Source organism: Engystomops pustulosus, chromosome 9 (genome assembly GCF_040894005.1).
Source record: "Engystomops pustulosus chromosome 9, aEngPut4.maternal, whole genome shotgun sequence".
Lineage (NCBI taxonomy): Eukaryota > Metazoa > Chordata > Amphibia > Anura > Leptodactylidae > Engystomops > Engystomops pustulosus.
The window spans coordinates 35816577-35843226 of record NC_092419.1 but is presented as its reverse complement, the minus strand read 5'-3'; the positions used below and the strand labels follow the sequence as shown (position 1 = coordinate 35843226).

The 26650-nt window shown below is 38.8% G+C and overlaps 1 long non-coding RNA gene across 2 annotated transcripts in view; it reads left to right on the top strand.

The window, feature by feature from the left end:
- Positions 1–22345, top strand: part of LOC140076716 (uncharacterized) — an 88142-nt gene extending 65797 nt beyond the window's left edge. Inside the window, exons 3-5 of one of the 2 annotated variants that reach the window (XR_011849643.1) lie at positions 3681–3871; positions 4757–4913; positions 21611–22345. This is a non-coding gene — a long non-coding RNA (uncharacterized lncRNA). Of the gene's footprint in view, positions 1–3680; positions 4914–21610 lie in introns of both variants that reach the window. The other variant, XR_011849642.1, reaches the window with a different exon arrangement.
- Positions 22346–26650: the final 4305 nt, after the last annotated feature.

The window sequence follows — 26650 nt, the reverse complement described above, 5'->3', positions numbered from 1 at the left end:
TTAAACATCCAATTAAAACCCATAAAATGATTTTTATGTATAAAATTAGTTACCATCTTAATATGTTAATGTTTATGCAATGGTAACTAATGAGACTTGGAATGTTATTACAATTTAGGGAAGTCAGTTATTAAAATTATATATATATATATATATATATATATGTAAAATCATGAAATAGATGTTTATATAAAATGTATTTTTTAACACAAAAATGGCACAGAATAAGAAATAAAACCAACCTAAAGTTTCATACTGATGCTCATCATCATGATCGAGGCATTATGACTCAACATGGCCACTATAATTCTATTAGCTCTCACTCATACACACACGACCTGTTAGAGTATTTTCACACTGTGCTTACACGTTTGCCATGTACACACAGGGAGAGCTCCTGGCACATACATTCATTATACCTGGACAATTATATTAAAAGGGGACAAAAAAAGTCTTTAAATGATTGCACACATTTTCATATAGAATCATTCAGTAGATAATTCTGTATTTAATAATAAAGGCAATGATAGGGGCAGGAGTAATGTACTGATATCCACCAGATTAAAAGACATCTACCACCAGGATGAAGGAGTGTGAGCCATTGGGGTGTGTGCCCCCTCTGGGTGGATTTGTTTCTTATGCCCTGTTGTAAATAAAAAAAAAAGACTTTCAAAATTATACAAATGAGCCTATGGAGTCCCTAAGGCACATTCGCATAATGTTAAACTTTTTGTAAAAAAAACAGGGCATAAGAAGCTAAAAGAAGAGCAGATCCTGCATACACAGTATGTAAGTGTGCGTGGTTCACAGTTCTTCACCCTGGTAGTAGATGTCCTTTAAACATATACATTAAGTTTCCCAATAGCTAGAGATGAGTGAATCTTTTCATCGTTTGTAGATTTGTCACAAATCTGGAATTTTTCAGCCATCAAATCAAATCCAAATATTTTCTGATTCCCTGTGGATGAATCTTTTAAAAAGGCGCCTAGCTACTGCTGTCTTGACCCTTGAACTTAGGGAGGGAGACGTTGAGGGAATAAAAAACTATTTATAAATAATTAACTATCAATTTCAGGGACAATTGGAACAAACACCGAACCAAAACCAAATATTTTTAAACATTTTGCTGAAACCTCTACGTATCGACAATTGACTCATTTCCACTCGCATGCAAAACTTGACATACTATACTACTAATGTAATACAGTATGAAATGCCTATCATGCTTATCAACATGGAAGACCTGTGGGTTCTATTAATTCTGTTTACAATTTTAACAATCCATTTGCAATTAGAGATAATTGCTAAATGGAAATTAACTCAAACAATTGTTGGCAATTGACAATAATCACTACCATCAGATCTGACATTACCGATTTGTGCCATCAGACATACCAGATTGCAATGATAGTCACATATAAACAACGGCCGTTCTCAGTCATCATGTCAGTATGGGAACCACTGCCCCCCCAAAGCAAATCATGTAGACACTTTATTCATTGGAAGACAGATATATACCATATACAGTAGCAGTGAGAAGAAGTATGGCTCTGTGTCGATCATTAGCCATGTACAAAAATGGTGACATACCAGCAGTAGTAAAGTCAGCCAATGCAAATATGTCTGTGGTCAGGGATTGGCACAACTTCCACTCTAGCTAGAAATAAAGAGAATCTAGCATGAGCTAATGGAAAAATGTGTAAGTGGCAGGTGATTATGCTTTACTTTATGTCCCCCAGACATCTATTCCATCAAGAGAATTACCGGTTTGTCCCGAAAACTCCAATACAGATAACTGTGACCTTCATTTAAGATCTTACTTATAGAAGCCTAAACTTTGAATTTTAAATGACCCTTGTATTTCGAAAAATGTTGTAAGAAGAATATTTGAAGTCAGTTTTGATGGAGTCTGCAATAATTTGGACCAGTTTATAAAATGTCACACAGTGCTTGGTCAACTTCTTTAAAACTTTCATACCTTTTTACATCAGGGTCACACAGTGTAAAAATGTAAAATGTTGCTTATTTTTAGTGTCAAAGTTGAAATTATTACTACAATACAAAAATATATTCTACTGCAACTTAATATTACTGCTGCTCAGGGAGAATATGCACCAGTGGATATTACATGGGTTGTGCATGGCTGAGCTGCCCCGTTCATCTCTATGGATCTTACGGAGATTGTTGAGCGTTGTACTAGCCACTCTTTTACATAACTTGTGCATCTGCCTTTACTGCCCTAATAATAATCCCTGAATATTCACCATGTGATTCAACAGTCCTGATATTTACTTTAGTGCCATGTGCAGACTCCCATGTTTCTTTGTTTACATGCCTGAGTTCGGCAAAATAGGAGGGGCCTGCAGCAGGAGATTATGACTCAACATACTGTTCCTGTTACTGTCAGTGAGGACGGACTTTGAGAGAAAGAGACATGGGGAGTGACCCCATGAGGACTAAGGCAGTGATGAACAAGAAGTTGTGTATATATGCAGTGGGCGGCTTGGTAAAAACAGGGATAGGCATAAGTTATGAAAGGAGGCAAAGACATAGGTACATATACAGACACGTCTAAAACCAGGGATAAAGCATTAACCCCTCACCGCCAAAGTCCACCAATGATACAGACATGAAATCAGTAGTTCGGTCTGCACATGTGAGGGGTATCATAGTTTTTTTTTTTCTTGCAACTTTTCTTTCCGCAGATTCTGACTATTAATTTGAAATTCACTTTCAGTCATGGGTGTCTAATTACACATTGCTTCCCCTCTGATCTCCATGGAGCTTCCATGTAACCTGACTCCTCAGACAGTGAATGTCTGTCTTGATAGCAAGATGAAATTAAATAGGAATGTCAGAACTTATAAGGAAGGGAGGGAGGTGCTAAAGTATGTGGAGCAAAAAACACATTTCTATTATAATATAGTAGAAACGTTTTTTTTTTTCATTTTGCTATACTCTTTATGCAAATGTTATTAATAAGTTAATGTAAGGTAAACATTAAATAAATTAATATTGGCTAAAGATCTTGGAGAATATTGTTGTCCAAATTCTCCATGAGCTCAAGTACAATCCTTTAAGAATTTTATCTGTAGGAAATTCATGGAGAATTCAGATGATATGCTATAAATCTCTCTGGAAACAAATCCATTGACTGATGTTGTATTGATATTTTTAAAACAAAGATGTACATAGAATGGTCTTTATATTTTAAAAAATAATAATTTAAAAGATATCTATTCAAGAAACACTAAGAAGAAAATATGAAGAAAAAAATAATATTCATATTACTTTAAAATTGATATGTCATTTATAGAATATTATAATACATAGAATCCTTCTCTTTGTGTACCAGGAGCTCAGACGTGACAACCCAAGGTCACCTCCCTCCAAGCCTTGGTCTGGCTGAAGGACAACTGGCTCTAGATTGAGTATCCTCCCTTTTATAGAAGGATTAAGACCCCTCCCCGTGGCTAAGCCCTGCCCCCGCAGATAAGCAATGGATTAATTTATTTGTTTTCAGGAAGATTTCTATGTGTTTTTGTATCATTCAGAAGACAAACTGTAGGAGGAAGGTTAATCTCTTGTCTCTTGTTTAGTGTTCCTTTAATTCTATTTCTTCTTCCTAAGACAACACTGTTAGGTCTCCTAACCAAATTATATCTGTTATTTCCTTACAGGTGAAACACACCCCCACATCTTCAAGTACTGCCAGATAATATTGTGGCTGGGGTTTGAATACTGTGTCATAGGGTGCAAACAGATTACTTCCAGGCTGTCAGGAATCACACCTCCGGATTGCTGGAAAGTGTTTCTGAAGGAATAATTGCTGACTAGACAGTGACTCCTACTGAAAAGATAAGTGTGATGTGTATGTACTTCCTGATGAGTCGGGCAATGGATATTTAAATATGAGTGGAGAGAAGAAAGTATTGTCATGTAGGCTTGTCACAATTATGCCTCTCATTACTCCCTAATACCACCGTGCCTGTGACATGTGGCTGTGGCTTATAATCATTATCACTACTAACAGGGGCGAGTCACCCCCTTGTTTTGCTCCACACACATGCTATAGGCTGCAATAGGTTGTCAATGACTAAGGCTAATGTAAATGTAACACTGCTACCACTGCCACTGCTATAGAAAAAAGGAAATATGGATTTTCAATTGATTTCTAGGTAGTTGAATTTTTTGAACATATATAAGGTTGCATATATAATACATTGCTTTAAAGCGGCAGCAGTGGTTACTATTTCAATTCTCATTATATAGCATAGCAGCGTAGTATGATTTTCTGCAAATTTTTTTATTTTTATTTCTCTGTGCACAAATATTCCAAGTAGTTCTACAGTTTTATTCAAGAACAGGGTATAATATCTGTGCTGGTATCATCCTCAGTCAACAAGGTGTGGCTGAGGATAAACATTGGCCTACATTTATCAAACTAGCGCAGTCTGTACTATGTTTAGTTTGCCTCATCAATGAGCAGAGTGCCTAAGATTCATCAAAACTGGCACAAAGTCTTCACTAATCCTGCACCCCCTGCACTGCTCTGGAGGTGCATACCATTTCGTTATCCTCTAGGTTTCGACTCAGCTTTGGCAACTTTTCTTATTCGTTTGTTTGTCTTCTTCTCGTCCCAGCATTTGGCCGCTTCCATAATCATGAAGCCAATAATGTGCATGCATCTTTACTAACCCCAAAGACAGACATAAAAAGAATCCAGTCTTTTCATTTTAACCTTTATTTTTTTTAGAGTTTCTTGCAGTGATCTACTCCAATGTCCTAATTGGAAACCCCTAATGTGCCAAGCAGTGTGTGCATGTGTATGCACACCGGAGAAATAGCAGTTTGCAGAGGGAGCATTCAACCAAAGAGCATCTAAAGTGGATTGGGAGCCATCTTCGTATCAGGTCATAATTGATGTTATTGTCTAAACACTATGGAGAATGCTCCTAAAATTCCACTAGAGATGGCCATTATTTTGTCATTCAGCTCAGTGTATTCAAAAGATAGGGTATCATAGCTCGGTATCAAAAAAATTGGAGACTAATATCATATTTACAATATACACGATAACATCCTGGTGTTAACAACGGAGATCACTATATATATTTATTGATTTTTTATTGAATATATATACTATGCATTGGCCATCAAAACCAGATCATTGGAAGTTGATACAAGGCCTCTTACATTTGTCCATCAAGTTCAACCAAGGCAGACAAAGTAAAGGGAACACATTTAAGTCTGGTAATGATGGTATATAGGAATTGCAGGTTTGGCTCCTATTGAACTGTCCGGTAGCCATGACCACAGTATATTGGTATGACAATCCAACATTGAACAGCAACACCTGCTTCTGGCTTCATCCACGGTGTAGTGCTACAGGGTCAGAATAACTGACCATTTCAGGAGGAATCTTAACTCTCTGACACTCACCAAAGGATAAACAATCTAAACTCCTTTGAGCTCTTCTCTGTAAAAATGCTGATGCCCAAAGTTCCTGTTCCTGTTGAATGTTTTTTCCATTTTGTCCTCCAGATGCTCCTCTAAAGTCTTTATTGTTGGGGACCTGATGGAAAGCCATTCTTACCTAAACCAAGTTTTATATAACTTCATGCATATGCCTCTTTGCTCTCTCATTAGTATATGTGTCACTCTGTTCTATACTATACTAATAATAAGTCCCCTCCACACATCCCCCAATTAAAACATCTGTCCAATTTTTGCCCAACTAAAATATGCTTTAACCAACACTCACTGCGGCACAGGACTCCATGATACTTACCCATGTTCTTATACTTCAGCATTTTAATGATGGCTTGGATCACTTGTAAGACTTTGCATCTCTTGACACATTTTTGTTTTATCTTTCCTGGAAGTTTAGATAATTAATTAGAGTGACACATGCTCTTCTGTGTGTACACTGCTCTAATGTACATACTTTTTGGTTGTAGAGGGAAGTGTAGTCAACTTATATATTCCTTCTTAATTTCACTGTACAGCATCCCATCCGGTTTTGAAGACTCAAAGGCTTATCGGAAAGCTTTTGAAATGTTAAACTTTATTCCGTCTTCTGAGGGACGTTTGATTTCAAACTTTAAAGAAATTTTAACCTGTTTAGTGCTGTCAGTGGGACAGGACATTGAACAATGTAAATTACATACAAGTTCCCAAACTATTTCTCAGAGCTTGATTAAAGTAATTAAAAAAATTTAGGAGTTCAGCATTTTCGAATTCAGTTGATATGAAAGATTACCGTATATACTCGTGTATAAGCGGAGTTTTTCAGCACAAAAAATTTGCTGAAAAACCTCACATCGGCTTATACACAAGTCAATTAAAAAAATAAACTTAAATGCTCACCTTCCAGTGCCCTGATGCTCAGCGCGGCTCCCCAATGCTTGGTGCGGCTCCTCTTCTGTCTTCTATGCAATGCTCTGGTCCCCGCAGCTCCTCTTCTGTCTTCTGTCTGCTGTAACAGCTGGCAGAGATGCAGCCAGGCGGCGCATATCATGACATCATCAGTGACGGCATCATAGTGTGCGGCAGCCGGCAGAGCACATGGCCCCGTCACTGCTGGCTGTTACAGCAGACAGAAAACAGAAGAGGAGCAGCAGGGACCAGAGCATTGCAGAGAAGACAGAAGAAGAGGCGCGCCAAGTATTGGGGAGCAGCGCTGAACATTGGAACGACCCTTTTCCTGGCTAAACTGGCGGCTGGCTGGCTAATAAAGATGGCTGGCTTGCTACTAAAGGGGGATGCCTACTAAAGGGTGCTGGCTGGCTGTATACTACTGGGGGATAGCTTTATACTAAAGGGGGCTGGCTGGCTATATACTAAAGGGGGCTGGCTGTATACTACTGTGGGATGGCTGTATACTACAGGGGGCTGGCTAGGTATATACTAAAGGGGGCTGGCTGTATACTACTGGGGGCTTGCTGGATATATACTGGGAGGCTGTGACTAATGCATTTCCCACCTTCAACTTATACTCGAGTCAACAGGTTTTCCCAATTTTTCGTGGTAAAATTAGGGCTTATACTCGATTATATACGGTATCTTAAAAACACACAGTACAGAGTATTGTTAGTTATGCTATTTATCTATTTTACATTTAGACAGGTAGAATGTTCACTAGAAAGACTGATGAAATATAATACAGAAATGTTATAACTAGAAAGACTATGACTATTATGACTTTAGGATCCTCAAGCTTACATTGTAAGCTTAATCCAGCATGTTCAAACACCATATTAGATATATATTTATGGATATATATCTTATATATATCTTTCATCTTACATCTTTGTACACTCTCTATGTTCATTACTAATGAAATGCTGGAAAGAGAGTCGATCTTTCAGATAGCCGCTTCTAATTGGGTCAACACTTATCTCCTGTGTAGGGCCAGTATTTTTGATTGGAGCATTTATAGTATGCTTATGTTTGCAGTCAAATTGTCAAGGTTGCAGGCAAGTAAATTAAAATATACATATGTTTATGAGAAGTCACATACCAAATAGTGTACAAAAATTATCAATTATCAAAAAATGGTAATAGAGATAACTGCAGCGTCCGGATGCTTATGAAGAGATTCTTGTAATTCAGAAAGCATTCTGATGCCACAACACCTTGAGAATTGACACTTGTTTTTCCAATCCTTTGTACCAGAGTGTAAACAACCCTTCGAAGCGCCATGTACTCCTCTTTTTTCCTCTACACCACTTTCTCTAGTTCATCTTAATGAACATGAAGATGTCCATGTTGGGTATTGATAGCTGGATCCTCTTTTCGGTGATGACACTGACATCACTCAGAAGTGCCTGCACCAATTCGTGGTTACTGCAGCCTGATGCTTATGAAGAGTTTCTTCTAATTCAGAAAGCATTCTGATTCCACATCATCTTGACAATTGACATTTGTTTTCCAACCCTTCGAAGTACCAAGTTTTCCTCTTTTTTCCTCTACAGCACTTAATCTGGTTTTCTATTGATAGCTGGATCCTCTTGTCATGTCATGTCATCACCGACTTCACTCAGTAGTGCCTGCAGCAATTCGTGCTAGTACTCCTTCATTTTTGTCTCACTCTCTGGTGGCCACCCATTAATCAGAGCTGGAGATTATCTGGGCAACTCATCTGTCGTTGCGTAGGCACTGGTGCATGTAGTGGCCTTTGTGGCCCAGGATGCCAAAAGGCAAGGACAAGCAGTCCTCAGTGGGAGGTGACTCCCCCTCCTCTACATCTTCCTAGCCATGCTCCATTGATGAACTGTGAGCTGCATTGGGTGGCACCAGGCTCTTAGGAAAACTCCTACTTATCTTCATCCTCTTCCACCTCCAAAAGTGTCCCTTGGCGGGACAGTACAGTGTATCAGAACTGGTCCAAAAAAACACTCTGTGGACCATATGTGAAACAGCCTGATGCCTTTTCTTCCTCTTCTTCCTCCTGTGCCACCATTACATCCTTCATCATGTCCTGATGAGCTTCTTCAAGCAGACGAAAGACATGGATGGTATTGCTGACGATGGCCTCATCTGCGCTGACTAAAATGTTGGCACTTTGGATGCAGTGTCGCTCTAAAAAAATTTCTTTCATGGCAGCTCAGTTATTGGATGTGAAATTATGAAATTCAACAATTGCCTGTTACTGCCCACACAACCTTTTTAGCATATGCAAAGTAGAAGTTCTCCTAGTTGGTGCATGAAATATGAGGCAATGCCTGGGCAGGCCAAAGTTCCTCTGCAGTGCAGATAGTGAGCAGCAGCGTGGTATGAACACACACCGTGCATTTCAAGCAGCAGCTCCAGCAGGACTGTATAGTTGGCCAGGAACCTTCACAATTCCATTTGAGCACATGTGCTATAAATGGGACATACATTAAATTAGCTAGGCCTAAAGCTGCAACAGGATTTCATCTATTGTCACACATCACCTTGCTGCCATTTTGCCATGGCTTTGCTAAATTCAATGGTGTGGGTGCTGCGCTGACTGTATGAGGAAGCAGCAGAGGAGGAAGGGGAGTAGTGGGTGGCAACTGGAGGCAAGGAGTGATGTCCAGCAATCCTAGTTGGGGCATAATGTAAGCCAGAGGGCTTCCTGCTTAGGGACCAGATGTCATTAATTTAGCCCAGTGAGCAATTAAGGAGATGTAATGTACCTGCCCATGATTTCTTGCTAATGTGCCACTTGTGAGGTGCACTTCAGGACTAATAGAATTGTGCAGTTCACACCTGATTTTGTCCAGAACCTGTTGGTACAGGCTGGGGATGACCTGCCGAGCAGTTGGGAGCTTAATAGTGTGAGACAGCCATCACCATCAGGTCTTTATATCAGTCGATCTCCACCAGCCCTTCAAGGGTCAACAATTTGGAAATTCTCTTATTCAGGATCAGAGCTCAGAAATGTGATGACCCAAACTTCCATTTTCTCTTCAAAACTGAACAGTTGGTGTGGACAGATTTGATGATGGTGACAGAGGTGTTGCTGGTGGTAGGGTCACATTGCGCCTTTGCAGGGAGAAAAATGACGTGGTTCCTCAGGAGCTGGTGGTACAGGTTAAGCCTGCTGAAGCATTATAGGAAAACTTAGGTGTCTTTAGGATTTTTTGGGGTCTCATCCACTACAGCTCATTTACTTTGCAGATGCCTGGTTATACATGAGGTGCTCAGATTATAAAGGCTTTTGCCACGCTTTATGGACTAGTGGAAGAGCATGCAAATGACATTTGTTTGGTTATATGCACTCTTGGTAAAAAAAAATACCACGCCACCACATAATTGTTTGCTGGGTCTTTGGGCGCACTGGGAAGAAGCAGGTAACAACATTGCTACAGGATCATCACTGTATTTTGGCACAATTTTGCTTGTTTTAGTGGCTGCTTGGGGTTTTCTGACAACCACCTCTTCATTCAAACTATCACTGCCTTCCCCCCATGTGGGATCTAGGACCCCATCATCTCCCTACCCTCACTTCTGCCACTTAGCCCTCACCCTCCTTCTCTACCACAGCAGTTGGCAGTTGGGTTTCATCATCATCATCATAGATCTCTTCCAATTGTCCACTGGTCACCCTATTATTCTACAACAAAAGGTCTTGGGAATCCTGCAAATGTTTGGAATGGGCAGTGGATGGGCACAATTGTAATTGACCCATGCCTCATCTTATTTTGGTCTACAAGTATATGCTGCACACCGTGGTACCTGCTTTCACCAGAGCACCTTAGAGCAGGCAGAGAGGAAACACAATCAACCCTGCAGCACCGGCTCCATCGCCAGCTCCATCACCATGGTCACATCCATGTCCTTTAATTCCTGATTTCCTCATTTTAAAAAACCTGAACTACCATTTCAGAATTAATATGAAGTGCCAACGGCAAAACAATGTTTTACTGTATTACTGTAAATAGGTCTAAGACTAATAGTGTTAAGTAAACTGATGCAAATACAACTACGACTGGCATTTTTATTTAACACTGGATGATGCTGGAACTGCAAACTATACTGCAAACTATACTCCAAAAGCGCATTTCAGATTTTGATGCAACTGCAAACTGTAATGTGAGAGGTAATGTCACATAACAATGTGACTGTAATGTTTCAGATTTTCTTGAACCAGCAAAGGGTTCAAGAAACCCTGGGGGGAGCTGAATGACTACATATGGGGGGCTGGCTATATCCAGGGGACTAGCTGGCTATATAATGAGGGTCTGGCTAGCCGTATACTGGGGTGACTGGCTTGCTATATACTGGTGCACTGGCTACATACAGGGGCTGGCTGGCAATTTACTGAGGGGGCTGGCTGGCTGTATACTGGGATTATTGGCTTGCTATAAACTGCGGGGGGCTGGCTGTCTATATACAGGAGACTGGCTTGCTATATATTAGGGCTGGATAACTAAATACTGTAAATATAGGTCAATATTATAGTACCTACATGCTCGTACATATGGGGCAGTATTATAGTAGTTATATTCTTGTACATAGGGGGCAGTATTGCAGAAATTATATTTTTGTAAATAGGGGACTATATTATAGTAGTTGTATTCTTGTATACAGTGGGCAGTATTAAAGTAGTTATATTCTTGTACACAAACCGCAGCATTATAGTATTATATTCTTGTACATAAAATGTAGGTATTATAATATAATTTACTTAGGGGCAGTATTATGGTAGTTACATTCTTGTTTATCAGAGAATGTATTGTAGTAGTTTTTTTGTATATATTAGGCAGTATTTAGTTGTGTACTTGTAAAAAGAAGCTTTATTCCTATATAAGGCAGTACGAGTCCCTTTCTCTGTGCTGTACATATTGATTTAGACTATCTATCAACAATTTGTGAGGAGTTTAGTAACTCCACCCACATCACATGGTAATGCCTACTTGTTTTGATCCCACCCACAGAATTGGGCCACTTTTATAGTTTTTTCCAGGGCCACTTTAAATTCCCAAACCAACCCTGCCCAAGGCTGTATGGTTTCTGCAGATTCTTTACAATGTACCAGTGGCACATTGCAATGAATCATGTGTGAAAGTGCCATATACAGCAACAGAGTAGTATTGCCGTATATGGTAGAAACAATCAGATTTTCCCTAGATCACCCCCCCTTTTGCCCCCTTTCCCTAGAACTGCTATAAAACTAAATAAACATTAAAAATCACAAGCAAGTTAGGTATTTCCACATCCCAAAATACCCAATGTATCAAAATTTAAAAAGTTATTCCCAGCAATGAATCCCATGAGGGAAAATAGCACCCAAATGTACAAGATGCTACTTTTATGCCATTTTATATCACAGAAAATATTTTATAAAAAGTGATCAAAAGGTCACATAGTCCTCAAAATGGTAGTAGTGCAAACGACAGCTCATCCCACAAAAAAGTATGAAAAAGTTATTAGCATCAGAAGATAAATTTGGTATCACCATGATCGTACAGAACCAAAAATAAAGTAGACATATCAAAACTAAGCCCACAAGAAAGTGCCACAAATGCTTTTTTTGCCAATATCACCATATTTGGAATTTTTTTCCAGCTTATTAGAGATGGCATGGCATAATAAATAATGTTACTGTGAAAATAAATCAGTTATGCACAAAATAAGCCCTCATACAGCTCTGTACACAGAAAATCAAAAAAGTTATAGCTGAAGGTGGGGAGCAAAATAAATTACAAAAAGATGCTGCATAGAGGATGCATAACTTTACATTTATCTATATTAAACCTCAACAACCATTTCTCCAACCACTCCTCAAGCATGTTAAAGAATCTATATTTAAGATATATATATATATTTTTGTATGATTAGTGTTGGGTGATTCATTTTACAATACTAGTATTTTTATTTAATAAAACATTGTTTAAAAAAAGAAAATACAAAAGGCTTCTCTTTTTCTTTTTTGCTATGTTTTGCAATTTATTTAATAAAATATAAAAAAAATGTAGGATAAAGTAGGTAGAATTTTGGTCATATTAGGAATGTACATTGGGCAGTTCCTTAGACCTCATGATTCTCATGTGCTCTGACATGCACTCTGAGCTGTGACGTCTTTCCTAATCAAGTCTAATCAGTTTAATTAAACTTCACTGAAGGATCTGAACGAATGGAGAACATATGAGTTAAATATGAGTGTCACAGAATACTTATGACCATGTGATATTTCAGTTTTCCTTGTTTTATAAATTAGCAAGAATATCTACATTTCTATTTTTTTCTGTAAAGATGGGGCAAAGTGTACATTAATGAACAAAAAAAATGTACTTTTTTGCTCTTACCAACTTGCTGCAATAAAACAAAGAGTGAAAAATTGAAAGCGGTCTGAATGCTTTTTGTAGCCACTGTAAGTCAGACGGACATGAAAACAGGCATTCATAATAGTTATACATAGTCACCCATTTATTTATTAAGATATACAGCAGTCCCCAAATTACAGTTGACCCCCTAGTTACATATAGACCTCTGGATGCTGGGAATTTACAGAACATTAGCCTTACGCTGAAATGATCAACTATAAGAGTTGTCTGCAGTGAAGGTTTATTTTCAATGCAAAATTTTAAAAATGGAATTTTCAAATGCATAAAAAATTATTTGAAAGGAAACATGCATATACAAAATATACCAGTTCTGACTTAAACAAAAATTCAACTTTAGAGCAAACTTACAAAATTTATCTTGTACGTATCCCAGGGTCTACCTGTATGGTCACACATTATCATAACTAAGAATTTATGTAATTGTCATAAAAGGATCTGGTATTTGCTGGTGAAAATATCAAAATTTTTCTGCATGGAACTCAACAAAAACCGAGGTCATGTAGTGCCTTTGTTCTCTAGTTTCCCGAAAATTACATACTTCAAGCTCCATTCATTTTGAAGTCTTAGTCAATTGACCAATTGTTGAATTAATCTCCCTTGTGAGGCAATTTCAATATTACTTAGGAGACTGTTTCACCCATTACTAAAGTGTAACATGCAAAACAAATTGCCTATAACACTAGTCCTGGCATGCAAGCACTGAGTCGAAAATCCACTCTGCACTTGCATGTGGAGCTGCTGATTTATGGTCCCAGGAGGTGAGGACGATGACACACGCCATCAAAATAATTTGTGTGATACTGATGGCCGCACACTCACCTATCTCATGCCAGTGGAAAGTGTGAGGGACATTGACATACCTTTATGGTTTTCACCTACTTCTAAGACAATAAGGTGGCGAAGCCCCAATAAGGGGGGGGGGGGAGTATTTTGGTGAACCCTATTCAACCCTATGCAAGCAGACCTCGACTTAACAATATCCAACAAACTGATGACCTCTAGTTACAAACAGCCCTCTGCTGAGGCTCTCCGGATGCTGGTAATTTACTGAAATCCGGTCCAGGGCTGGAAAAGAGATGTAATATGTGTCTGCAATTAAGATTTACTACTTTTTCCTATGACAACTCTAAATTATGAAAATTCTATTCTCACAGAGACTAAAAAATATTTTTTCTGGAGTTACACTTATAAAATATACTGACTCTAACTTACATGCTAATTGAACTAGGAGTCATGCTACATAACCTTGTATGTAACCCAGGGACTTCCTGTTTTATTTCATATTTGTATCATATTAAGTTACCACAACCTCCCACTTGCTGGATATATCTAGAAGCTCCAGCCTCCAGACATATCCAGCTGTTGGCTGCACTGCCGTTCCTGGCGCAGGATACAGCTGTGCCCAGTGAAATGCTCCTATACACTGTGCCACCTTGCACCTGGAATTGAGACAATTTCGGCGCATGTACGCTAGAAAACTGGCATACAAGCTCAGATAAATCCCCCCTCTTCCCTGTTGTGCCTATTACAAAAAGAAATGGAGTAAAAATGACTTGAGGATGAGACAACATAGGCTTGTTTGTAGTCTGTAGACATAGCAATGTACAAGGATGTATTGTAGCTGAATACACCAAACAGTGGGATATATTTTAACTTAGGCCAACCGAAAAGTTGTTGCATCTTTGACTTTCCCACTAAAGTAACAAAAACACAATCTTAAAGATGTCTCTAAATAATCTTTGTCTACATATTATTGAACATGTTCCTTTGATCTGTTACAAAATTCTAGGAGCATTTTTTAAAAAATTTCCATTGTTAGAGAAATCCTTACCTGAATTCCTTTCTTCTTTCCAAAATGTGCAGTACAGTACTTAAAAAGTCACATTGTCATGGGCACCCCCACGATCCATATCACGGATTGCTGGTGGACCCATGCCTTTCTCTGCTGCCCCGGTCCCGCTCCCATGCACTCACCTCTCCTGGCTCCCGCTCCCATCCGGACTAGGTCCCGCGCGCGGCCCCGCTCCCTAGGGCGCGCGCGGCAGTGTCTCCAGATTTAAAGGGCCAGCGCGCAGGTGATTGGCGCTGGTCATTTCCTGTTTTGTATTTAACCCTATGACTCCCATCATTCCCTGCTGGATCTTTGTGCCTCATAGCCTTAGAGAAAGTTTACAAGCGAGTATTCCTGTGTATTCCTGCATTCCAGTGTATTCCTGCTTTCCTGTGTATTCCTGCGTTCCTGTGTATTCCTGCGTTCCTGTGTGTCCCCGCTCCTGAGTCCTGTGTTGCCGTGTTACCCAAGTTCCTCCGTGTTGCTGTGTTCCGTGTGCCTGTGTTCCCGTTCCCACCTGCCTGGACTTCCCGTTGCTGACCCCGGACTTGGACTTGACGTTGCATCTCTGCCAACTGCCTAGGTACCTCGCTAAGGTACCTCGACCTCGGCTGCCACCGCGGGCTAGTCACACTTGGGAACGACCTGGTGGTATCCTGCCGCAGCAAGTCCAACCCGCTTTGCGGCGGGCTCTGGTGAATACCAGGTGCCGCTAGACTCCGGTCCCAGTTGTTGGCTAGTTCCAGCTCCCACGGTGGTCCAGAGGATCCACTGATCCTGACACACATCTATGGTATGTGAGAAATCGGTTTGGATGCCTATTATAGTGCCACACTGTAGGGCATTTGCACTGACGACTTTTCGGCATGATAGACATTTAATAACAAACATGTTTTTATATTTATTAACTTTACTGGAAATCATAATTAGGAAGATAATATTTGAGGAGATTTAACATGCTATTAGACACTTTTTAGACATTTTATACCCCATTGTACATATAAATTCTGTGTGTTTATTCGACAGTTGTTGTAGCTTGGTAGAAAGTGGGAACTCATTGAGAAGCTTAGGAGTTGATTTATTATGCCTTGTGCATGAAAATGTCTCAATTTCTTGCACACGCCATAAAATTTGAGTCTTTTTGCCCCTTTTGTACCTTTTGAGCATTGCACCCAAGTTACTTAGATGTCTGACTCTCTTAGTAATTTAGGTAGGCCGCACCGTGTGTGGGCCATGATTAATATGGGAGCACAATTGGTCAAACAATGTTTCTCCATGTGCCTGTGAGATTTACAGGAACAAACCTAGAATCACTGTAGTGAAGGGGTGTGCTGAGTTCGATTCAGTGATTCTAGGTTGAGTCCGGTAAACCCCACAATCCCACTTAGCAAGTTTTTCAAATTAATCTCATGGGAAACAGGTTTTAAAATGATTGGAAACGTACCCATAGTTATGCAACTACTATGAATGCTACATTATACCTAGGAGTTGTCCCAAGTTTAATTGTTAGCCTATCCCCACAGGATCAAGGAAAACAATATGTTTGGTAGGGGTCTGCCTTCTGGGATCCTCATGAGAACTTGGGCCTGGTTTTCTAATTGATGAAGCAGCAGATCGAGCATGCATCCTGCTGCTCCATTCAATGCCATGGGAGTTTCGGATATAGCCTACGTGGATAGGGAATAACAATTAAACATTGGACAACCCCTTTAAGATTTATATATTTGAAGTTAGAATTTGTATGGATTTTATTTTATTCCTTAACATAATTGATCTTGACCTGCACAAAAATTGTGTTCATGTTCTTCTCACCGATTTCTTAATTACATTCATTTGGACCACATGGAACAAATCATTGGTAATAAATACACATTAAATATAATTTAATTAATTTTATGTTTTTACATTTCGGAAATACACTGGTAAATTAGAAGAAATATCTCTCATTAGAAAGGATCTTATCTGGTTTTATTAATCTCAGTGGAAAAGGTCATCTTGCTTTGTTCACCTGATTAATCCAGTTTTGCAGATGAATGATTTACCTATGGAGAGGCTTGGCTTTGGCAAACACTGCTAGGAAAAGTGAAGCCTGGGCGCGGATATGAATATATAGTGGTGTGGAGGATACAACGTACAAGATCATATGAAAGGGAAGTGTCAGTCTTTGAGAAGGAGTTTTTTTTTTCTTATCATAGATTGTCACTTTGGGGCAGATCCAATATTCTGGCTGTGCCAGTTTTCTGTCGTACTTTGCACTGAAAACTGGCTGCAAAGTGTCCAACAAAAAATGTGTTCTATATTAAAGATGTACAAAAAAAAAACTTCCTGAGCAGTGCAGGGGGGTACCAGATAATTGAAGCACCAATAACCAATAATCTGGTGCACCCCTCATATTCGTGAGGCAAACTGCACTTAGTGAAATCTGGGCCATTATTTTTTTTAATTGTCCCAAAAATTTTTTTGAAAAATGCATGCATTGCATCCAAAACACTTTACTGTTGATAAAACATTTTCTAATGGCAAAATTACCTTCAAGTTTGACAATCATACATTCCTTTAACGCTGCATAAAAAGTGACCTTATCTTATCAGTCGGTCTGATTACTGATGTCTACCTATACCAAAGTGACCCCCTCCCTTCCCTGCGTGCCGGTACAACTGCTATCTATGTACCGCATATATCTATCGCCCTCCTCTGGTACCTAAACCCTCATCAGCAGTTTTGACCTTTTGACCTACAAAGCTGCAGACAGTGTAAGTTATTGGCCCTAGAGATCAGTGTTACTATACCTTTATGAAGTGATATATTTGATTTGATGATTTTTGCGACTTCAATTAAGCCCACCTTAAAGGTAGCAAAAGAGGCGTGGTTTTCCTTGCCCCATCTAGGAAAACTGATTGTGCACCCAGAATCCCCTAGTGGAGCAAAAATGGCTATAAGTCTCCCTACGCCTGCAAGGCGGCCTTAATTGGCAAAGTCTCTGTAAGGAGAGCTCTTACTCCATGACACATGCACATTTTCGTTCTTGGATATACCAGGGTTGTAGCTGGATGGGATGCATTGGGTGTTTACCACTCATATTTGTCACGGTTTGTGTGGGGCGAACCGTCTAAGAGTCTCTTTGGTAAGAGCCTGTGGACCCACTGGGCCACCACGGGAGATGGTATGAGACCCACGGTGGTAGCCAAGGTAAGAAATGCAGGAAATAGTCACAACCTGAGATGACAGCAGGAACGCAGAGGTGCACTGATAACGCTGGTACGGAGTGAAGACACTGCTGGGCTGGAACCCTGGAAGGCATGGCAGTAGCACAGGAAGGCAGAATGTAACCACTGGGCTAGAACCCTGGACAGCACAGCTGGAGCACAGTCATAAGGGAATGGACCACAGGATATGGACCACAGGACACGGACCACTGGACACAGACCACAGGATACGGACCACCAGACACAGACCACAGGATACGGACCACCGGACACGGACCACAGGATACACACAGAAACGGGACATCAGGATACACACAGAAACGGGACCTCGGGATTCACACAGGAACAGGACCTCACGATACATACAGGAACGGGACCTCGGGATACACACAGGAGGCTTTCACTTCAATGGGAAAACTTGAAGGTCTGGCAGGACCACCGGACATGGACCACAGGATACACACAGAAACGGGACCTCAGGATACACACAGAAACGGGACCTCGGGATTCACACAGGAACAGGACCTCGCGATACACATAGGAACGGGACCTCGGGATACACACAGGAGGCTTTCACTTCAATGGGAAGACTTGAAGGTCTGGCAGGAAGTGAAGGGGGCCGCCGGGTTATATAGGAAACCTGGAAGTGACCAGCGCCAATGGGAAGGATGATGGCCCTTTAAGTTCTGAGAAGTCAGCGCACGCACATCTTAGCTCTGGGAGTGCACGGCTTAGAATGCAGCGACCAGGAGCCAGGATAGGTAAGTCCGGGGATGGGGCAGACATGGCACCACAGAGAGGAGCGCGAGTGTGCCCGCGATCCGTGACCAGGATCGCGGGGACACCTGTGACAATATTCACTCTAGTACAATAAACCATGCATGATAGTCACGGCCCTAGCACATACTTGGTTTAAAGTTACACCACTGTGTCATCCCCTTTCATTAATGAAATAAGTATAGGAAATACAGATGTAAATTACTTTAAGCCAACATTTACCCCAGTACAAATAATAATTTAGAATATATATATTTCACATGTTATATCCATTCATTTCAATTATATGTTATGCATTCAGTCAATATTAAGCTCATTGTGTACATCAGCCTTTCATGTCAATTTTAAGTTTGCCTCCTACATAATATATCATATTAAGAGGAGATGACAATTCTTTTTAAAAGTGCAGGTGTGCACGTTATAACTGTAAAATTATGAGAATCTACAATAAGACATTGGCAGAACATATAATAATGCTGGTTTTCGCTATTTCTGCAAAAAATTAAACACCTAAGATTCTCCTTGGAGATATAATGGAGAAAGGGACGCTCCTATAGCGTAATATTTTTTACAATACGGTGAGTGTGGTAGTCATGGAACTACTAACCTTATGGGTTAGTTCACAATGAGCGTTTGTGTAGCCGCTGGAAGATTCTCCGAGGGGTGTTTAAAACATGCTTTTATTTTGAAGGCATAGTAAAAACAGTTAAAAATTAAATCCGAACAACGCGCTTTGCGCTCGTACCGAACCAGATAAAGCGCTCAGTACGAGCGCGAAACACGTTGTTCGGATTTCATTTTTAACCGTTTTTACCATGCCTTCAAAATAAAAGCATGTTTTAAACACCCCTCGGAGAATCTTCCAGTGCCTACACAAACGCTCATTGCGAACTACCTTTTGGAATATAAGATTCTCCTTGCAAATTATAATTTTATTATAATTTTTTTTTAAATGTTCTTTCTAGTATAAAATTGACAATCAATGCATATCTACAGTTTTAAAATGTTTTGTATAGTATGTAATAGTGTATCACAAAATTGTATCATAACAAGCAGTTATGCATAATGATTTCATCCCTACTCATTCCTACCGAACAGCACAGGCCAGACGGGCTGCACAGTCCTGACATCATGATGGGTGGAGCTTAAAAGACTGAGCTCTGATCACACATTCACTGTTGAATATGCATTCAGTATCTTTTATCTGGATGATTATCTATAGAACTGTCTAGCTTCCTATCCCTAACAGTTCATATCTATCTATCTATCTATCTATCTATCTATCTATCTATCTATCTATCTATCTATCTATCTAAAATTTCAAAACTTTCATTTTTGTATCTATCTATCTATCTATCTATCTATCTATCTATCTATCTACCTATCTATCTATCTATCTATCTATCTATCTATCTATCTATCTATCTATCATCTATCTATCTATCTATCTATCTAAAATTTCAAAACTTTCATTTCTGTATCTATCTATCTATCTATCTATCTATCTACCTATATATCTAATATCTAACTATCTTCTTTCTATCAATCTATCATTCAAACTATGGAGAACTTTAGCCTCAATTCTATTGCACAATGTATATAAAACTGTCATTAAAAAACATTTTTTTAAAAAGTCTATCCCAAGATGTTAAGAAGAAAAGTATTTTTTTTTATCATTTTGTAAAGTATGTTATAAATATGCAACCTCTGTTGCAATATTTTGTCAATGTTGGAAATGATTATGTAATATTATTGTGATATCTTGAAATCCAATCTTGCCAAATGAAACCGGATAATACATTTTTAAATTGAAGCAGGAAAACCGTATTAGAAAATTCAAAACATTGTTATGTAGCTTAAAAATGTCTAATTGCTAATTTAACAAATTTTTAAATTGAGATCCTTTTCTGTGCGACAAAAAAAATATAACAACATTTCCACAAATAAGCGAAATGGCAGCATAATGAAATCCTTGTTACAATTAAATGAAATAGTTGTGGTCCTAGAAACAAATTCTTAATTTCCAGTAATTGACGGACATTCAGATTTTCATTTTAATTTATTATACCATGTAATTCACATTCTAAATGTGTGATATTGCAGACTCTAAACGAAAACCTTGACTTACTGTTACTTATGGCAGAGAATCAAAGTTTAAATTTGTTTTACCAATTTAAACCATTAATAATTTGCCTGTTCGTGTTCAATGTAATGAAAATTAAAGTATATAGTATGGTATTATATCCATCATTTTATGAATATATATATATGAATATATTATATATGTACATATAATACAATGTATATTCTTATATATATTCAATAATTTTTATTTACATTTATTTCTATAAGATCAATCTTTTTAAACATTGACAATATACATATCAATATTTTTTACATTTATTGAGGGTCTTACTATTTATCGTGTTCTTACAATTGATCAAATATTTCATTTAAATTCATTTTAAAAATGCCTACTTAAGATGTCCCTTAACTGAAAACCTGAGTGACCTCTATTCTCATTTACAAATTTTTGTAACTTTTTTAAAAAAGTAAATTGGATTATATTTTTATGTTTTGTTATTTATTGAGTTATTTAAAAAAATCAATTCTCTATTTATATAAACATATAATTGTTTTTTCTGTATGAAACAAATAGGGCATTTGTACCTGCTAAAACCTCATGATTCCATCTTTTTCATGTCACCCTGTACTCTACTATTACCTTCTCCAAATATCTCCCACACAGGGTTAATGTATTGCAACAATTATGAAAAAACGCCATTTCCTTTTATAGATTACTGCTATTATAAAACCATCTGCCACTTCTTAGTTTCCCACATGTAGAAGGGAGGTTGTAACTATGTTGTTTACTCCTAGTGTTGCTACCAAATGCAGATACTGTGTTCTTGTGCAGTAAACCAAAGACTCCCCCCTTAATAGGCACTTTATTAGGCTTTTTTTCCCCTTTTTTCCAGGTGTAAATGAACACATCATTAAAAACAAGAATCAGCGGCGTGGAGAAGGAACGTCTCACACTGAGCACGGTAAGCCCTGCCTCCCGAGCCACATTTTGCATATGCAATCACATCACAAGAAATACACATGCTGTGCACAATGGGACAAAAAGCAAAGCTAGAGACGGAGGCTGAAAGAGAGAGAGAGAGAGCGAGAGAAAGAGAGAGCAAGAAGACGCAACCTACAGTATGTTGATGGAGCAGCCAAGCTCAGTTACATCTCTTCGTATGCAGTCTACAGGAGACCCAATGCACAAGAGGGGTGAACGTCCCCTCTCCCCTTTCCATTGCTCCTTCTCCGTAATGTGAATGTCAATGCTCCATCCAGTCCTAGAGCAGCAATGTAAATAAGGATCCGGCATTCAGCTTACACCGCACTTAGGATATGTGGCCATTTTTTCTTCCTTACTGCTGCTTCATGCAAACTTTAATCCACAGGGGTCTAATCCTCCAAAAGCAGACATTTCAGACTGAAAGAGCGAAGCTCCATTAATTAGAAAGTGCGCCAGTTGTAGCCAAATGCTATTATATTAGTATGCAAAGCCCACAGTCAGTTAATCTCTACAAATCGTTTGTTTCCTTAATTGCCCTCTAAGGGCAAAAGTGAAAAACAGAAGAGCGCTGTAATATATATATATATTTTTTTTTTGTTGAAGTCAAACAATTCTATGAGATACTTCTATAAATGATAGAGAATCGCTGTATTTTCAGACATTAAAGTGAGACGTTATTATCCACTTGCTTCTATTGTGTTCATTCGCACTGTTACATAACCCATCATTGTACAGGCAGTCCCCGGGTTATATATAAGATAGGGTCTGTAGGTTTGTTCTTAAGTTGAATTTGTATGTAAGTCGGAACTGTATATTTTATCATTGTAATCCCAGACAGAACTTTTTTGGTCTCTATGACTTTAAAAATGTTGGATTGTCATCAGAACCAGGACTAACAAAAAAGCTTAATTGCAGACATCTTTAATAACTGTTACAGCTGTTTATTGTAGCCTAAGGCTGAAGTACAGTAAGTTACCAACATCCAGAGGTCTTTTTGTAATGAGGGGTCGTCTGTAAGTCGGATGTTCTTAAGTAGGGGACCACCTGTATTTATCTTTTGATATGTGCTACCATACCCTTGTGCTACCATATCTTGACAATATACTTTGGGGCAGATTTATATAGTTGAATGTGTGCTTTTTGGTTGCATTTTCTGGGTACATTTGGGAATTTACAATTTATGTGACTTTTCCAAGCAGTACGCCAAATTTGTCTTTGTATTTCTCCTGCTTCCAGATGTTTGCATATGATTTGACACTCTTTTGCGTCTAAAAATGCACAAATTATTGAGCATGAAATGCCCAAATCCCAACCATGTGTAGGTCCTGCATAAATGGGCACTTTTTTAAAATTAAGTCTAAAACATCCCTGCAATTGCAAAGAACCAATCTACAAAAACAAATTAGGAAAAAAAGACTCACTAGAGGGGCAAAAAGAACACAAGGAAGGGGAAAAATATAAATGACCCCTAAGACTTTTGTTATCCAAGCCAACAAATCAGTTTACTGCTCAGCAATGTATATTAATACTTTGCCCATTTTCTTATGGACAACCTACATGGAACCCAGCAACAAGGCACATGACCTACCAGAATTATTTACCCATACTATTCCTCAAATATAAAAAAATTATGTAAAACATTGTATATTATATACTATATAATATAGAAATGGCTCGATAGAAATGCATGGCCAATGATTTGCCATGTGCTTCATATTCATATAAGACATAAAATAAATAATTGCGGAATGTATCATTACATTGTATAAATATGGAAGAGTTTTCTACTAAAACAATTTATTCTTGGGGAGTACACAGTGGTGGCACCATGACAGAGTACCTACAGCTAGAGATGAGTGGATCTGAACTTTAACTTTTGCTGCCAAACCAGCAAAGTGATTCCCCTAGCTACTAGCCATGGCTGTGATTGGCCAGTGTTGTCCGCTCATCGCTGCATACAGCTCTAGAATATATGGAAATCAAAACGGATATATATATGACTCAAAAGTTTGTCAAATACATGAGGGCTTGAGTTACATAGGTGAGAACATTTGTTCCTAATTTTTCAGCTCATGGTTTTAACAAGTTTTTTTTTCAGTCCGATGGGTAGACACATGGTAGAGCTTGTATTAAAATAAGCTACTAAAATACCATACTCGCTGGTTTCTTGTACCACGTTCTAGGACTTTTTTTGTCTCGATTGAGACTTTCTTGGAACAGTTGAGACGTTTTTTATCTCACCTAATACAAAGAAGGCTCTACTTGACAGACACAAAGAAAAGGAGTCATACCTGCAACAAAACCGCAACTGCAGTCATAGAAAGTAGTACAAGACACCAGACGATTTGGTGATAGATCCCTACTCACAGAATCCCTATGGAAGTAATTTTCCATCAAGTGATAACTCTTGGGGAGAAAACCTAAATATTGTTAATAACTATTTTAATAACAGATTTCAAAACCGGCATACCTTCGGAAATGTGGGCATTCAAAAAAGAAGATTGATGCAAATGGGGATGGGATGGGGAGGAGAGTAATAATCATCTTCATGGAATATGATGGTAGATATAACAACCCCCTTTACTGTATCATGTTTTAAGAGCTCTCCAGCAGGCATTCAGGGACTCCTTGCATCAAGCATAATTATGATACTTGGATTCCCTTCTCTGGAGTAGTGTTTGGTCCATGAAATGCAGCTACCGCACAAGGACCTGTGAATTTAGACAATATGGTGGTAAGTAAGGATTTGGGTTGAATGTGAACCTCTCCAAGTTACGATCAAGGCTTTTTTGGATCGTTCTGTTCATCTGAGCTATTACTTGTATACTATGTGATCAAATTTGGTCAATATATACTATGTGATCAAATTTGGTCAATATCCCTGAGTCAGACTGGATGCTTCCTATGTAACCTCACACTAGACGCACTGCTCAGGAGAAACTCATTAAATGCTATATTGGTGCAGTGGGACATCATTTAATTAGAATCAGTAGTGATGCACATGTTCATAAAACTCATTCACTGGATATCATTTTCCTGATTGCTCTTTAGCACATGCAATAAAGATTATTTGTGACCATCTCCCTGGTGTATAGCACATGTCAACATTTGCAGAACAAAGTGCAATGATTCTCTTTTTATTAATATTTTATTCCTAGAGCTAACTGAGATCTAAACTATATGGACACTTACAAGGAAAAAACGGCAAAACATCAAATGAATGAATCTTTTTTTTTATTTACCGGGTTCCGAATGTATAATTTCTGCAAGATAAGTGATTTAATGTAAGTCTAATTGCGGATTTTTGTTTTCTGACCACCTAGATCCCCTGAGATAAAATTAAGGGTGGTCAGAATAGGTTTAAAAAAATTTTAAAAACTATTCACAACAGTGATCCCCACCAGTCAATTTATGATGCTTCCCTAGTCCCCAACTGCCTAATCTTCTAATTTCAGCAGCATTTGCCAGACACCTCCATCAACAGCAGATACCGGGGAGAAAAAGGATTAGACAAGTTGGACTGCAGCATGGTCAATCATTCATCTCTGTGGTTGACAAAAGGATTTCTCACATTCCCCAAGCTAAGATTGCATGTTTGTGAATTAGAATAGTAAAATTAAAGAACATAAAGAACATCTGGTAAGATCTGGTCTTCTGTTATTTTTTCAAAAACAAGGCTTTAAAAATTATGCAAATCATGCTGAGGGGCTTCAGGCTTCACAGATGTTAATGAAACCTGGAGCCCCTCAGTTACATTTGCATAATTTTTATGGCAACACAACAATGCACAGGCTATAGGCATGGCCTGGCACCTTCCCCTATATCCCCAACTGGATTAGAGAGGGAAACGTCATAAATCATAGCTTGTATGCCTGTTTTCAGTCTAGAAGGCAGCATCATGCCAAGAGAGGATAAAAAGACGCAGCCCCTCTCTACAGGGAAAGGAAGGTCATGGACTTTGTGTAGCTTCTGCCTTATATGTATTTCTCACAGGCAGTAGATAAAGCAGAATAACTATCAAGGCAATGTTTTTCTTTATACAGGCGGTCCCCTACTTAAGAACACTTGACTTACAGACAACAACCAGTTACAAACGGACCTTTGGATGTTGGTAATTTACTGTACTTTGGCCCTAGATTTCAATGATCAGCTGTAATAGTTATAAAAGGTGTCTGGTTTTAAGCTTTGTTAATCCTGGTTCTTATCATAATTTTTAAAATCCAATTGTCACAAAGACCAAAAAAATTCTAGCCGGGGTTACAAATATAAAACATATAGTTCCGACTTACATAGAAATTCAACTTAAGAACAAACCTAAAATACCTATCCTGTACCTAACCCAGGGACTGCCTGTGTATATCATATACTGGTCAGGGGAAGGTACAATGGATGCTTCTGTTTAGTAGTAGTAAATGTCGTTTTACTACTTTGACATTACTAAATGTCAGTACATAACCCGGGGACTGCCATGTATAGAGAAATGAGCGTAGGGAAGGAGATATGAGGGTAACATCAAGGTTTCCGCCTGGCTGATCTTCAACACTCAGAATGCTTTTTCAAGTAAACAATGGGGCACATTCACTAAGGGATGTGCGGCAGTTTTTTGTCGGACTTTGCATGTTCATTTAGGAACACACTGCTTACACAGGTATTTAAGAAGTCTCTGCACCACATTTGTGTCGCATGTGACCATTTTGTGGTGCGGCTGCACTATTCTTCATGTGACACAAATTTCTGCACGGAAGGGGGCTTACCAAAAAAAGTTGGTGCACTCTATTGTAGTTGTGCAGATTTATGAAGAAAGAGTACCAGAACTCCTCAATCTGGTGCACTCTGCAGTTTGCACAGACCTTAGTAAATGTGGGCCAATGAATTTGATACTATATATTACAGAATGACAATGCGTTCATTTCATAATTTTTAAGCCCACTCCATTAGCCGAGTATAA